General features: G+C 41.4%; 1 long non-coding RNA gene across 1 annotated transcript; it reads left to right on the top strand.

Annotated features, from left to right (window-relative positions):
* The first annotated feature begins 8,965 nt into the window (after positions 1-8,965).
* LOC136767684 (uncharacterized) lies at positions 8,966-11,164 on the top strand. Its single transcript, XR_010821861.1, has 3 exons — positions 8,966-9,066; positions 10,329-10,484; positions 11,039-11,164. It is a non-coding gene; the product is annotated as an uncharacterized LOC136767684 (long non-coding RNA).
* Positions 11,165-13,672: the final 2,508 nt, after the last annotated feature.

Below are 13,672 nucleotides of genomic sequence, written 5' to 3'. Positions count from 1 at the left end.
GAGGTGGGATTAGCACTCACAAGGAAGCGGTTTCGGTATGCTGCCTCTTACCAGTTTTCATTTGATTTAATTTATTTAGCATATCTATCGGTGACATTGAGGGATACGAGTGAGACGTTCTGCTTAATTGGAAGAAGCTCTTGGTCTTGGTGTGGAAGAGAATTGGTTATTTGTGCTGTTCTTATCCCTGTGTGGCGTTTCTGTAGATAAACAGGATGGGGGACGGGTTGCTGCTGGTGTCACTTCAGCACTATTGCGAGCACGGCGTGAATGAAACACAATATGGTTTAAATGCGTCACTATAACCGCTTCAATCAAACAAATTGGCATGTGTGTGTGCTGCTGTGATAGACAGTGAAACAAAATGGTGTATTGTAACTGTATTATAAATTAATCGGTGCATTCAAACATTGTTACTAGTAGTGGTATAAACGTAGTGTATTTTAAACTACTGTAAAACGTACTTTTTTTCGCATGTTCTGATACACCTTCATTAGTGTGACTTCTCTTCAAACATGTTTATGTTTCTTCAGTGTTGTACACTCACCTAAAGGATTATTAGGAACACCTGTTCAATTTCTCATTAATGCAATTATCTAATCAACCAATCACATGGCAGTTGCTTCAATGCATTTAGGGGTGTGGTCCTGGTCAAGACAATCTCCTGAACTCCAAACTGAATGTCTGAATGGGAAAGAAAGGTGATATCAGCAATTTTGAGCGTGGCATGGTTGTTGGTGCCAGACGGGCCGGTCTGAGTATTTCACAATCTGCTCAGTTACTGGGATTTTCACGCACAACCATTTCTAGGCTTTACAAAGAATGGTGTGAAAAGGGAAAAACATCCAGTATGCGGCAGTCCTGTGGGCGAAAATGCCTTGTTGATGCTAGAGGTCAGAGGAGAATGGGCCGACTGATTCAAGCTGATAGAAGAGCAACTTTGACTGAAATAACCACTCGTTACAACCGAGGTATGCAGCAAAGCATTTGTGAAGCCACAACACGTACAACCTTGAGGCGGATGGGCTACAACAGCAGAAGACCCCACCGGGTACCACTCATCTCCACTACAAATAGGAAAAAGAGGCTACAATTTGCACAAGCTCACCAAAATTGGACAGTTGAAGACTGGAAAAATGTTGCCTGGTCTGATGAGTCTCGATTTCTGTTGAGACATTCAGATGGTAGAGTCAGAATTTGGCGTAAACAGAATGAGAACATGGATCCATCATGCCTTGTTACCACTGTGCAGGCTGGTGGTGGAGGTGTAATGGTGTGGGGGATGTTTTCTTGGCACACTTTAGGCCCCTTAGTGCCAATTGGGCATCGTTTAAATGCCACGGCCTACCTGAGCATTGTTTCTGACCATGTCCATCCCTTTATGACCACCATGTACCCATCCTCTAATGGCTACTTCCAGCAGGATAATGCACCATGTCACAAAGGTCGAATCATTTCAAATTGGTTTCTTGAACATGACAATGAGTTCACTGTACTAAACTGGCCCCCACAGTCACCAGATCTCAACCCAATAGAGCATCTTTGGGATGTGGTGGAACGGGAGCTTCATGCCCTGGATGTGCATCCCACAAATCTCCATCAACTGCAAGATGCTATCCTATCAATATGGGCCAACATTTCTAAAGAATGCTTTCAGCACCTTGTTGAATCAATGCCATGTAGAATTAAGGCAGTTCTGAAGGCGAAAGGGGGTCAAACACAGTATTAGTATGGTGTTCCTAATAATCCTTTAGGTGAGTGTATGTATAAGAGGTAACAACATGTAACTATTCATAAGAAGTCGACAACTATTTCCCAAAGTTACTCGCTGCAGCATATCTGTAATGTCTTTGATGTAATGTATTTGTTTCTGTAGATCGACGGGAGCTCACAATGTCCAGCTCTGTGACGACTGCCGACGAGCTGGTGATCAACACCCACGTTTACCCGCAGGGCCAGGGCGCTTTTGTCGCTAACGCCCCCCAGTCACAGAGCACCGCAACCGGGGGCTCCCAGAGCCAGCACTCCAGGGGCGTGAAGACGTTTCTGAAAGGAGAGCCCAAAGCCATGGGGGCGAGACTCTTCAATAACTGTCCAAATTATGGCAGCCTTTGTGCATTTGAAAATACAGTGGTCCTAAACCTTGCTCTTGAAGGTTCAGCTCTCAGTGACTTACCTGAAAACTTTATTGTAACAATAATGTGCTTATTTTTAGTTTTGAAATTGGTTTGACTTAAATAAAGTTGGAGCACTGAGCCTTGTGTCAATATAGGGAGAGGCACAGGGTATGTCCTTTTTACCATAGTTGCAGTTTATTTAACATATTTGATTAGCACAATACATTGATGAGTAGAACAATCCTGTAACAGACTGGAAATTATAAGTAGAGTCCCTTGAATGAATAAAAAAGAGTGGATTTCATGAGTATTTAACCCATGAGGAGCCATTTGTAGTGTTACAATCTGGAACTAAAATGTATTTAATTGGGATTTTATGTCACTGATCTACACAGTATTATATAATGTTGAATATATATACACACAGCTCTGGAAAAAAGTAAGAGAACACTTAACATTGATTTCTGAACTTGGAGTGGTCTCTTAATTCGTTCCAGAGCTCGCTCGCTCGCTCGCTCGCTCTCTCTGTGTGTGTGTGTGTGTGTGTGTGTGTGTATATATACACTCACCTAAAGGATTATTAGGAACACCTGTTCAATTTCTCATTAATGCAATTATCTAACCAACCAATCACATGGCAGTTGCTTCAATGCATTTAGGGGTGTGGTCCTGGTCAAGACAATCTCCTGAACTCCAAACTGAATGTCTGAATGGGAAAGAAAGGTGATTTAAGCAATTTTGAGCGTGGCATGGTTGTTGGTGCCAGACGGGCCGGTCTGAGTATTTCACAATCTGCTCAGTTACTGGGATTTTCACGTACAACCATTTCTAGGGTTTACAAAGAATGGTGTGAAGAGGGAAAAACATCCAGTATGCGGCAGTCCTGTGGGCGAAAATGCCTTGTTGATGCTAGAGGTCAGAGGAGAATGGGCCGACTGATTCAAGCTGATAGAAGAGCAACTTTGACTGAAATAACCACTCGTTACAACCGAGGTATGCAGCAAAGCATTTGTGAAGCCACAACACGTACAACCTTGAGGCGGATGGGCTACAACAGCAGAAGACCCCACCGGGTACCACTCATCTCCACTACAAATAGGAAAAAGAGGCTACAATTTGCACAAGCTCACCAAAATTGGTGAGAAGACTGGAAAAATGTTGCCTGGTCTGATGAGTCGATTTCTGTTGAGACATTCAGATGGTAGAGTCAGAATTTGGCGTAAACAGAATGAGAACATGGATCCATCATGCCTTGTTACCACTGTGCAGGCTGGTGGTGGTGGTGTAATGGTGTGGGGGATGTTTTCTTGGCACACTTTAGGCCCCTTAGTGCCAATTGGGCATCGTTTAAATGCCACGGCCTACCTGAGCATTGTTTCTGACCATGTCCATCCCTTTATGACCACCATGTACCCATCCTCTGATGGCTACTTCCAGCAGGATAATGCACCATGTCACAAAGGTCGAATCATTTCAAATTGGTTTCTTGAACATGACAATGAGTTCACTGTACTAAACTGGCCCCCACAGTCACCAGATCTCAACCCAATAGCGCATCTTTGGGATGTGGTGGAACGGGAGCTTCGTGCCCTGGATGTGCATCCCACAAATCTCCATCAACTGCAAGATGCTATCCTATCAATATGGGCCAACATTTCTAAAGAATGCTTTCAGCACCTTGTTGAATCAATGCCACGTAGAATTAACGCAGTTCTGAAGGCGAAAGGGGGTCAAACACAGTGTTGGTGTTCCTAATAATCCTTTAGGTGAGTGTATATATATTTTAATTAACTACAAATACAAAACTGAAAAGTCTTGATTACAGAAGTATTAGTTAGTAATTAGTTGAATATAGTCCACCAAGTGTCACATGATCTCAGATTCAATACACCTGTGTAGCGTAAGGTACACTTATACATTTCAATTAAAGAAGTGAATTTATAGTATCACCTTATCACGAATCCTGGAATCTTGTAGAACTCAATTTCTGTAATAATTGGACGCAGACACCAATTCCAAAGATATAAATTGTCAAATTTATTCAAAAACAAAGACTAAATGTAGCACTACACTAATTATACAAAAGGGAAAAAAAACTCTAGATCAACAAATCAAAGACAAATCACTTTTTTGACCAAATCAAAGACCATGGGATCGCATATGATAACACACAAATCGTTAAACAAAACAGGTTATAAACACATTGACTACAATACCAGTTAGTAAGACGAAGGTGAGTCTCTCATTAGTATTGTTAGTCAGACATCAAATAACTACGCAGGTTAGTATTTATGTCAGGTAACTTCTCGTTATATATATATCAGTCTCATTTATGTTTAGGTGCCGAGAAAGATCCTATCATTACTTGTTACCACAATTTCCCTTAACTGATTATTATTCAATGATTAAGGATAGGCAGGGCCACCAATAATCTAATGTCTATTACGTGTGTCAATTTCAGACTAAACAGTTAAACAGGAATGAGAAGATATCTCTCGGAGTTGACAGGTTTTATTTCTAAAATTGTCAACAAAACAGTTTAATGCAACACACATTTATATTTAAGCAAAACTAAATGATATTACACATTCTAGAGTTATGAATCACAGAATAACATTTCTAATTGATTTCTCAAATGTCATGAATCACGAACTCCAAACTGTTAAACTTATCTGAACTTTGTCGCAGAGAGGCCTCTCTGTCTTCGGGCTCAGATAACAGCACACAGCACGAGGTCCGTGTGGTTGGGAACAAAGGCAGTCCGGTTCGGCTTTGTCCAAGAACTTCCACTCAGTCGATGCACCTGGAAGTTGGGGGTTCGCGAATGTAGAGTCTTTTCCAAACAGATTTTCCACTGGTTTGAAGGCTCCAAGGTTGTGCACAAAATCTTCTTTGTAATCAGGGTTTCCACCGTAGTTACTTGAAGACAAAGTCTTTGAGGAAAGCAGGGCCCTGTTCGGTTCCAAGGGTCGAGTTTCTTAAGACTCAATAGCTATTTAAATGACTGACACTTTCGTATTCAGTCGACTTAGTCAATTGTCCAGCTGTAAAACTCCACTGAACAAGTGGGCACAGGCGGGCAGGCGCAGTTTGTAAAGTTCCTTAATTAATAAAGTCCTTTAAAATAATTCTTCGTACGGCTCAATCTCCTTCTCCCAGTTAAACTCTTCTGGTTCTGGTTCTGGCAACAGAGCTATAGGTTGAGCTGTGGCAGCGAGTTACTGGTTCAGGTGAGAGAGAAAGAGATATGCCGTGCGCTACCCTTTATACGCCTGTCAGATCAATAGATGATTGGTTCTTGAATTTGTGAGATTGAATTTCGGTTTCAGCCCCCAGTGTCCTATTGGAGGGGGGCTTGATTTATGACTGATGGCAATCCATGCCATCTTTTGGAAATACCGGTTGGCCCGGGTTCGTAGCTCTGTGTCGGGATTTTGGCTCTCGTCCATTTCAAAGAGTTTTTATTACCTACAAGCCCACTTCCCCAGACATCTCACAGCAGAGATTCCAAACTATTTGGCCTATTCTCGGTGCCATCCTCCCAAGACTGATGTAAACCAGTTCACCCGCTGATGAGTTAAGGAAATCTGATAACTTTGTGGGGGAGAGATCTTCTTTAGATCAGTGCTTCAGCTCAGAGCTAAAATGCTCTTATCAAAATACACCCCCCCCACGTAACGTTACAGTCTCTTGCAGATTGAAGGAGGTTTTTCTCTAGGATTTTCCTATATTAGGCTCCTTAGGCAACTTTGGTCTCATCCAACCAGAGAACCTTTTGCCACAACTTTGCGGTGTCTTCTACAGGCCTTATCAAAACATGATTTTGTGTGTAATGTCTTTCTCCGTGCCTCTATTCCATTTAGCCCTATTTTGTGGAGTGCCCAGGTATTAATTGACATATCAACAGTTTCTCCAGTCCTGGCCATGGAACTCTGTCCCTTCAAAGTTACCATTGGCCTCTTGATGGCTTCACTCTGACCACTGACCTCCTTAACTCAGTGTTGGTTGACAGCTTGTGCTAGACAGTCATGATGTGCCAAATTGCCTTTTTAAAAATAAATAAATAATGGATTTAACCGTGTCCCAGGGAATGTTAAAAGTCTGGGATTTCTTTTTAATTGCCCAACCTTGACAGGTGCTTTTCCAAAACATTCTCTCCTCGGCCATCATGTTGCTTGGATGTGCTCTCTGACATCCACTTTGGGCATCCAGAAACAGGTGTAGCGTTATGTTGGGTGTATTGAAGCACTGATCTAAAGAAGAAGACCTCTCCCCCCCAAAGTTATCAGATTTCCTTAACTCATGGAACTGGTTTGCATCAAAGTGACAGTTTTGGGGAGGATGGCACTGAGAATGGGCCGAATGGTTTGGAGTCCTGCTGTGAGATGTCTGGAGAAAGGGGCCTGTAGGTGATAAAAACTCTTTGAAGTGGACGAGAGCCGAAATCCCGACACAGAGCTACGAACCCGGGCCAACCGGTATTTCCAAAAGATGGCATGGATTTACATCAGTCATAAATCAAGCCCCCCTCCAATAGGACACTAGGGGCTGAAACCGAAATCCAATCTCAAAAACTCAAGAACCAATCACCTATTGATCTGACAGACTATAAGGAACAGCGCACGACCTCTTTTTCTCTCTCTCTCACCTGAACCAGAAACTCGCTGCCACAGCTCAACCTGTAGCTCTGTTTCCAGAACCAGAACCAGAAACCAACTAAGTCTTTGCCGGCAACAGAAGAGTTAAACTGGGAGAAGGAGATTGAGCCGTACGAAGAATTCTTTTAAAGGACTTTATTAAATAAAGAACTTTACAGACTGCGCATGCCCGCCTGTGCCCACCTGTTCAGTGGAGTTTTACAGCTGGACAATTGACTAAGTCGACTGTATACGAAAGTGTCAGTCATTTAAATAGCTATTTGAGTCTTAAGAAACTTGACCCTTGGAACGAACAGGGCCCTGCTTTCCTCAAAGACTTTGTCTTCAAGTAACTACGGTGGAAACCCTGATTACAAAGAAGATTTTGTGCACAACCTTGGAGCCTTCAAACCAGTGGAAAATCTGTTTGGAAAAGACTCTACATTCGCGAACCCCCAACTTCCAGGTGCATCGACTGAGTGGAAGTTCTTGGACAAAGCCGAACCGGACTGCCTTTGTTCCCAACCACACGGACCTCGTGCCGTGTGCTGTTATCTGAGCCCGAAGACAGAGAGGCCTCTCTGCGACAAAGTTCAGATAAGTTTAACAGTTTGGAGTTCGTGATTCATGACATTTGAGAAATCAATTAGAAATGTTAATCTGTGATTCATAACTCTAGAATGTGTAATATCATTTAGTTTTGCTTAAATATAAATGTGTGTTGCATTAAACTGTTTTGTTGACAATTTTAGAAATAAAACCTGTCAACGCCGAGAGATATCTTCTCATTCCTGTTTAACTGTTTAGTCTGAAATTGACACACGTAATAGACATTAGATTATTGGTGGCCCTGCCTATCCTTAATCATTGAATAATAATCAGTTAAGGGAAATTGTGGTAACAAGTAATGATAGGATCTTTCTCGGCACCTAAACATAAATGAGACTGATATATATATAACGAGAAGTTACCTGACATAAATACTAACCTGCGTAGTTATTTGATGTCCGACTAACAATACTAATGAGAGACTCACCTTCGTCTTACTAACTGGTATTGTAGTCAATGTGTTTATAACCTGTTTTTTTTAACGATTTGTGTGTTATCATATGCGATCCCATGGTCTTTGATTTGGTCACAGAAGTGATTTGTCTTTGATTTGTTGATCTAGACAATTTTTTGTATAATTAGTGTAGTGCTACATTTAGTCTTTGTTTTCGAATACATTTGACAATTTATATCTTTGGAATTGGTGTCTTCGTCCAATTATTACGGAAATTGAGTTCTACAAGATTCCAGGATTCGTGATAAGGTGATACTATAAATTCACTTCTTTAATTGAAATTTATAAGTGTAGCTTACGCTACAAGACCTTACACAAGGGTGGAGGTTCACATGATCCTAAACACACAGCCAAGGCTACACTGGCGTGGTTTTACACAAGAGGCTGAGTGTCCTAGAATGTTTTGTATGTGGTGTTAATCAAAGGGAGAGAATCCCAATTAATACCATTTTCATTCCAGATTGTAAAATATTATACAATCCACTATATGCCATCATCTACATTTAATATGGTGTAATTAATTATTACAAAATTTTTTTGCAGGGTGACTTGTTACAAGATATCACATTTACCCATTTGTATAATAACTGGGCATTTACTGGAGCAATCTACGTAAAGTACCTTGCTCAAGGGTACAACAGCAGTAGAGTTGAGAGCCCTAACCACTACTCCACACTACTGCCCAATTAATATCTAATTGAGGAAATAATTAACTGAGAGCTCCAGCTGTTATGACAAGTAGGAGACACCTGCGGTCCATGAGGAGCTGAGCTTGTGATACTTGAGACTTGAGTCTTGGAAGAGGCTTGTCATGAATATATAGACCTCTTTGAACAGCACAGTGGAGTAGAGGTTAGAGTTCTGGTCTCGAGCAAAGGTACTCTACCCAGAATGCTTCAGTGAAAAGCCAGCTGTATAAACCACATCACTTTGCCAAAAATTGTCAGTCAAATAACTTAACTACAGCTCTGGAAGAAATTAAGAGACCATTCCAAGTTCAGAAATCAATGTTAAGTGGTCTCTGAATTTTTTCCAGAGCTTTATAAGAGACTTACCCCTTTGTTTAAAGTTATATTGGGTGGTTTGTATTTTTGATCACTGTTATTATTGTATTGCCTGTTTTTTGTTACCTGAACAGGCAGCCCAGATTATGCTCGGATTATTCAGCTTCTTCACTGGTCTGATTGCAGTGCTAGCGATCGAGTATCGTGTTGTTCTGTTGGCAGTGCTGTGCTGGTATGCCGTATCGGTGAGTCTTATCTGAACCTTTCCCGTTGCATCTGTACCAGTGTTTCCAGCTCAGTGCAAGCCTCGGTGCAAGTGTCATTTAATTAATTCAATAATACTCATAAGTAGTTAAAAAGCAGTACGTATCACTGTATATAGCTAAATGGACTACCAACCAGTGTGTTATAATCTTTTCCGACAGTACTTGTAATATTAGTCCTTTAATCCCTGCTAGATAGCACTTCACAGTTTTATTATGCCCGTTGTGCTTTTGATTGATGTCCTCCTTGCTCCCTTTCCCGTTGCCCTTGACTGTGACCCTACATCTTGACAGTACTTAGCTTTCACCTTGCAGGATGTAGGACCTCACTTACTGTAATTGTGTAAATTGTAAATTGGAATTTGTAAAATGTATTTTGTATTACTATGTTTTAGTTAACTTGAATTTGTAATGATTGATGCCTTGTACTTAACTGTATTTTTGCACTTATGTTGTAAGTCGCCCTGGATAAGGGCATCTGCCAAGAAAAAAAAAATTAATAATAATAATAATAATAATAATAATAATAATAATAATATTATTATTATTATTATTATTATTATTATTATTATTATCAGCACTCCTATTTTCTTCTTTGTATGCAAATGATGTCTGATTTTGTCTAGTTTATTGTGTTCTGCAGTTCAGCTTTCATTTAAGAATGAAGAGGCCCCATTCACTTAAGGTTCGTAAAAGCTGAGGCAAGACATCAGATTCAAACAATCATGCAGGATGTCCTATAAGTTTAAGTGAGGTGGCATTTTACAATGTCAATGGTCCGTGTTACTTCGTATGCTTCAGAAATTATTAGCCTAGCCCAATACAGTCAGTGTGGCACAAGATCTTGGGTATCTTCTCATGAGGTACACCTGAAAATCATTTGCATTTCACTTCAATCATACATTTGCAGGATGCTTTCATTTTAAAGGATTGAGGAAGTGAAAAACAGCTACATAGCTACACTTATTGGGGCTTAGTGTCCCAGCAGTGTTGAGTCATGAAACTAATGCAATTTTAAGGTCTCAGTCCTCCAGTGATTGTGAGCACACACTCAAGAGTTTGGCTTCATTAAGTTCAGTTAACGTGATATACAAGTGTGAGGAGGATGATTGTTCATGATGTATTAATTGCAGGTTATGCTAAAAATCAACCCCATAGAAGCCAAAAGACAAAATCATAATTGTAACATGTTGTTTGATTACAGACTTTCCCCTTATCCTGTGTCTCTCCACCATCTTTTTCAGGTCAAGACCGCTTTGGCCCTCAACATTTTCAGTGCAGTCTCGGCTGGCATCTCAATCATTGTTTTCTGTTTCCAATTTGTGTCTGAGTATCCCAACTGTACATATGAAGATCCCAGTTATGATTATTATGAATGCAGAGGCATGCAGAGTCAATGGGTGAGTCATTTGATTTAGCAAAGTCATAATTTGATTAGTTACTGGTGGAATTCTGTGCAGTTTCTAGCCCGGCTCCAGCACAGACCCGGTGTTCAAAGTCGCAGCTAAATCTATAAAAAATAGAGATGAATATGAAGATAGAGAAAGACCCATTCCTTCAGTGCTGGAGATAAGTACAACAACCCCAAATGTACCTGAAAAGCAAAATGACCTTCCTTGATTTTGTGGTGGCTATGCAGAAATCAAAGCAAATAATTCATTGTGTTCATATTTCAGGTGAATTATTTATTGTTTTGTTACTTTGGAAACTGATGGAGAACATTTAGGAAAGACAAATAATCTAGGGAGGTCAGCAGGCTAACATTGTAATTTCAGACGAATGTCACTAGGTTCCAAAGTTCCAGTTAAGCAATAATATTGGTGCTGCTAGTTCCCAGTGTCGGAGCAGCTACATCTAACCCCAGGCCCATCTACAGGCCGGAGCTGGCATGGAAACAGGATGCAGGATTCCAGCAGGAGTTATTGTAGTGTTATATTGTGATTCTTTCTTGCAGACTATACACAATGGCTTAGTGGGCTTGACGATTGCTCTCTCACTCCTGGAGCTCTGCATTGCTGTCACCGTCTCGGCTTTCGGGTGCCAAGCCATCTACCAAGACAAGCCTTTGGTGAGAGACCGAGATATTACCATGGCTGGTCAACTCTTATTGTCCCCTCTGCCTAGCTTCAGATATTCGGGCTCCAATGACGGGCTCCAGCTCCTTGGACTACCAGCCATTGGTGGACCCAGATGATTCCAGTGTCCCCATGTGACCCCCCACTCCATACCAACCCACTGACAAAGGCCCCCCACTCCCTTGCCACACCAGGCCACCTCGGCATTGTCATCTTGCAGTTTAAAGCTCGTCCAGCTGCTCCCCTTAGAATCCCAAGTGCTGTTTATTAACCTGCTGAATCAGGGGAACAAACCACAGATACCCAGCAAGCGTAGCTGAGGTCACTGCTTGAAGACATAGCTGTAATGATCACTAAGTGTTGATGCAAAGTTCTATAATTTAGCATTAAAGTAACAGGTCTCGTACTCTGCTCCTGGGGGGCCTTGACCAACTTCTGGAACTTGTTCCAATTGGAGCTCTCTGTCTCTATATCGACCCAGTTATTGTGTCATTCAGACCTATATAGATCTTCTTTTTAAGCTCTTTGACAGTTGGTGGCTTTAAAGATCTATTTAATTCCCGGCACGTTGCCCATAATCTCATTCCCAGCCTGGAAAGAGATTGTGAATGAATCCAGGTAATCTGATGATCACTTTAGTAAATGGGAGCTGTGTTAGAAGAAAAGCCAGGAACATCAGGATTGTTATGTGGATATACTAATGAAATATATGGGATCCCATTGCAACACAATTCCATTACATCCCTTTTGTTTGATTATGTGTTTCTCAAATGTTTCTGTTTCTCATTATGTTTTCTTTTTTCTTCTTTTTATATAGGTGCATCACTGTACAGGCGGTCCCAAAACTCTGAACTTGTGAAAATATACACTACGTTCTTGAAGTTAAACAAATGCATTTCTCATGTGACCAGATGAGTGTTTCAAAGTTAAGAAACATTAATTAAAACAATCAGACTATTGCATCAATAATGTTCTCAAAATCTCACTCTCTACTTCTACCCCTCTCTTCCTCCTGCTCTTCTATACGAACTTTAGTGACGAATCCCCCTCCATACTGTACATTTATACTGTAGTGTGTTTTTTATGCTGTGTTCATCTACTATGTAATTTATACACTGTACAGTGTAATCTGCAGTACAGTAACCTACACTTGATTCCACAGCTACAGAGTCCAGTGATGACACATCTGACTGCTCTCTCCCATCTGTGTACAGCGAGGGAAAAAAGTATTTGATCCCCTGCTGATTTTGTACGTTTGCACACTGACAAAGAAATGATCAGTCTATAATTTTAATGGTAGGTGTATTTTAACAGTGAGAGACAGAATAACAACAAAAAAAATCCAGAAAAACACATTTCAAAAAAGTTATAAATTGATTTGCATGTTAATGAGGGAAATAAGTATTTGACCCCTTCGACTTAGTACTTGGTGGAAAAACCCTTATTGGCAATCACAGAGGTCAGACGTTTCTTGTAGTTGGCCACCAGGTTTGCACTCAGGAGGGATTTTGTCCCACTCCTCTTTACAGTTCCTCTCCAAGTCATTAAGGTTTCGAGGCTGACGTATGGCAACTCAAACCTTCAGCCCCCTCCACAGATTTTCTATGGGATTAAGGTCTGGAGACTGGCTAGGCCACTCCAGGACCTTAATGTGCTTCTTCTTGAGCCACTCTTGTTGCCTTGGCTGTGTGTTTTGGGTCATTGTCATGCTGGAATATCCATCCACGACCCATTTTCAATGCCCTGGCTGAGGGAAGGAGGTTCTCACCCAAGATTTGACAGTGGCCCCATCCATCGTCCCTTTGATGCGGTGCAGTTGTCCTTGTCCCCTTAGCAGAAAGACACCCCCAAAGCATAATGTTTCCACCTCCATTCTTTGATGGTGGGGATGGTGTTCTTGGGGTCATTCCTCCTCCGAACACGGCGAGTTGAGTTGATGCCAAAGAGCTCGATTTTGGTCTCATCTGACCACAACACTTTCACCCAGTTCTCCTCTGAATCATTCAGATGTTCATTGGCAAACTTTAGACGGGCCTGTATATGTGCTTTCTTGAGCAGCAGGACCTTCACGTCATAGTGTGTTACCAATTGTTTTCTTGGGAACTATGGTCCCAGCTGCCTTGAGATCATTAACAAGATCCTCCTGTGTAGTTCTGGGCCGATTCCTCACCGTTCTCATGATCATTTATACTCCACGAGGTGAGATCTTGCATGGAGCCTCAGACCGAGGGAGACTGACAGTTATATTGTGTTTCTTCCATTTGCGAAGAATTGCACCAACTGTTGTCACCTTCTCACCAAGCTGCTTGGCGATGGTCTTGTAGCCCATTCCAGCCTTGTGTAGGTCTACAATCTTGTCCCTGACATCCTTGGACAGCTCTTTGGTCTTGGCCATGGTGGAGAGTTTGGAATCTGATTGATTGATTGCTTCTGTGGACAGGTGTCTTTTATACAGGTAATGAGCTGAGATTAGGAGAGTCCCTTTAAGAGAGTGCTCCTAATCTCAGCTCGTT

The sequence above is a fragment of the Amia ocellicauda genome, chromosome 14, assembly GCF_036373705.1.
Source record: "Amia ocellicauda isolate fAmiCal2 chromosome 14, fAmiCal2.hap1, whole genome shotgun sequence".
In the NCBI taxonomy this organism is placed as follows: domain Eukaryota; kingdom Metazoa; phylum Chordata; class Actinopteri; order Amiiformes; family Amiidae; genus Amia; species Amia ocellicauda.
This window is presented reverse-complemented; position numbering and strand designations above follow the sequence as displayed.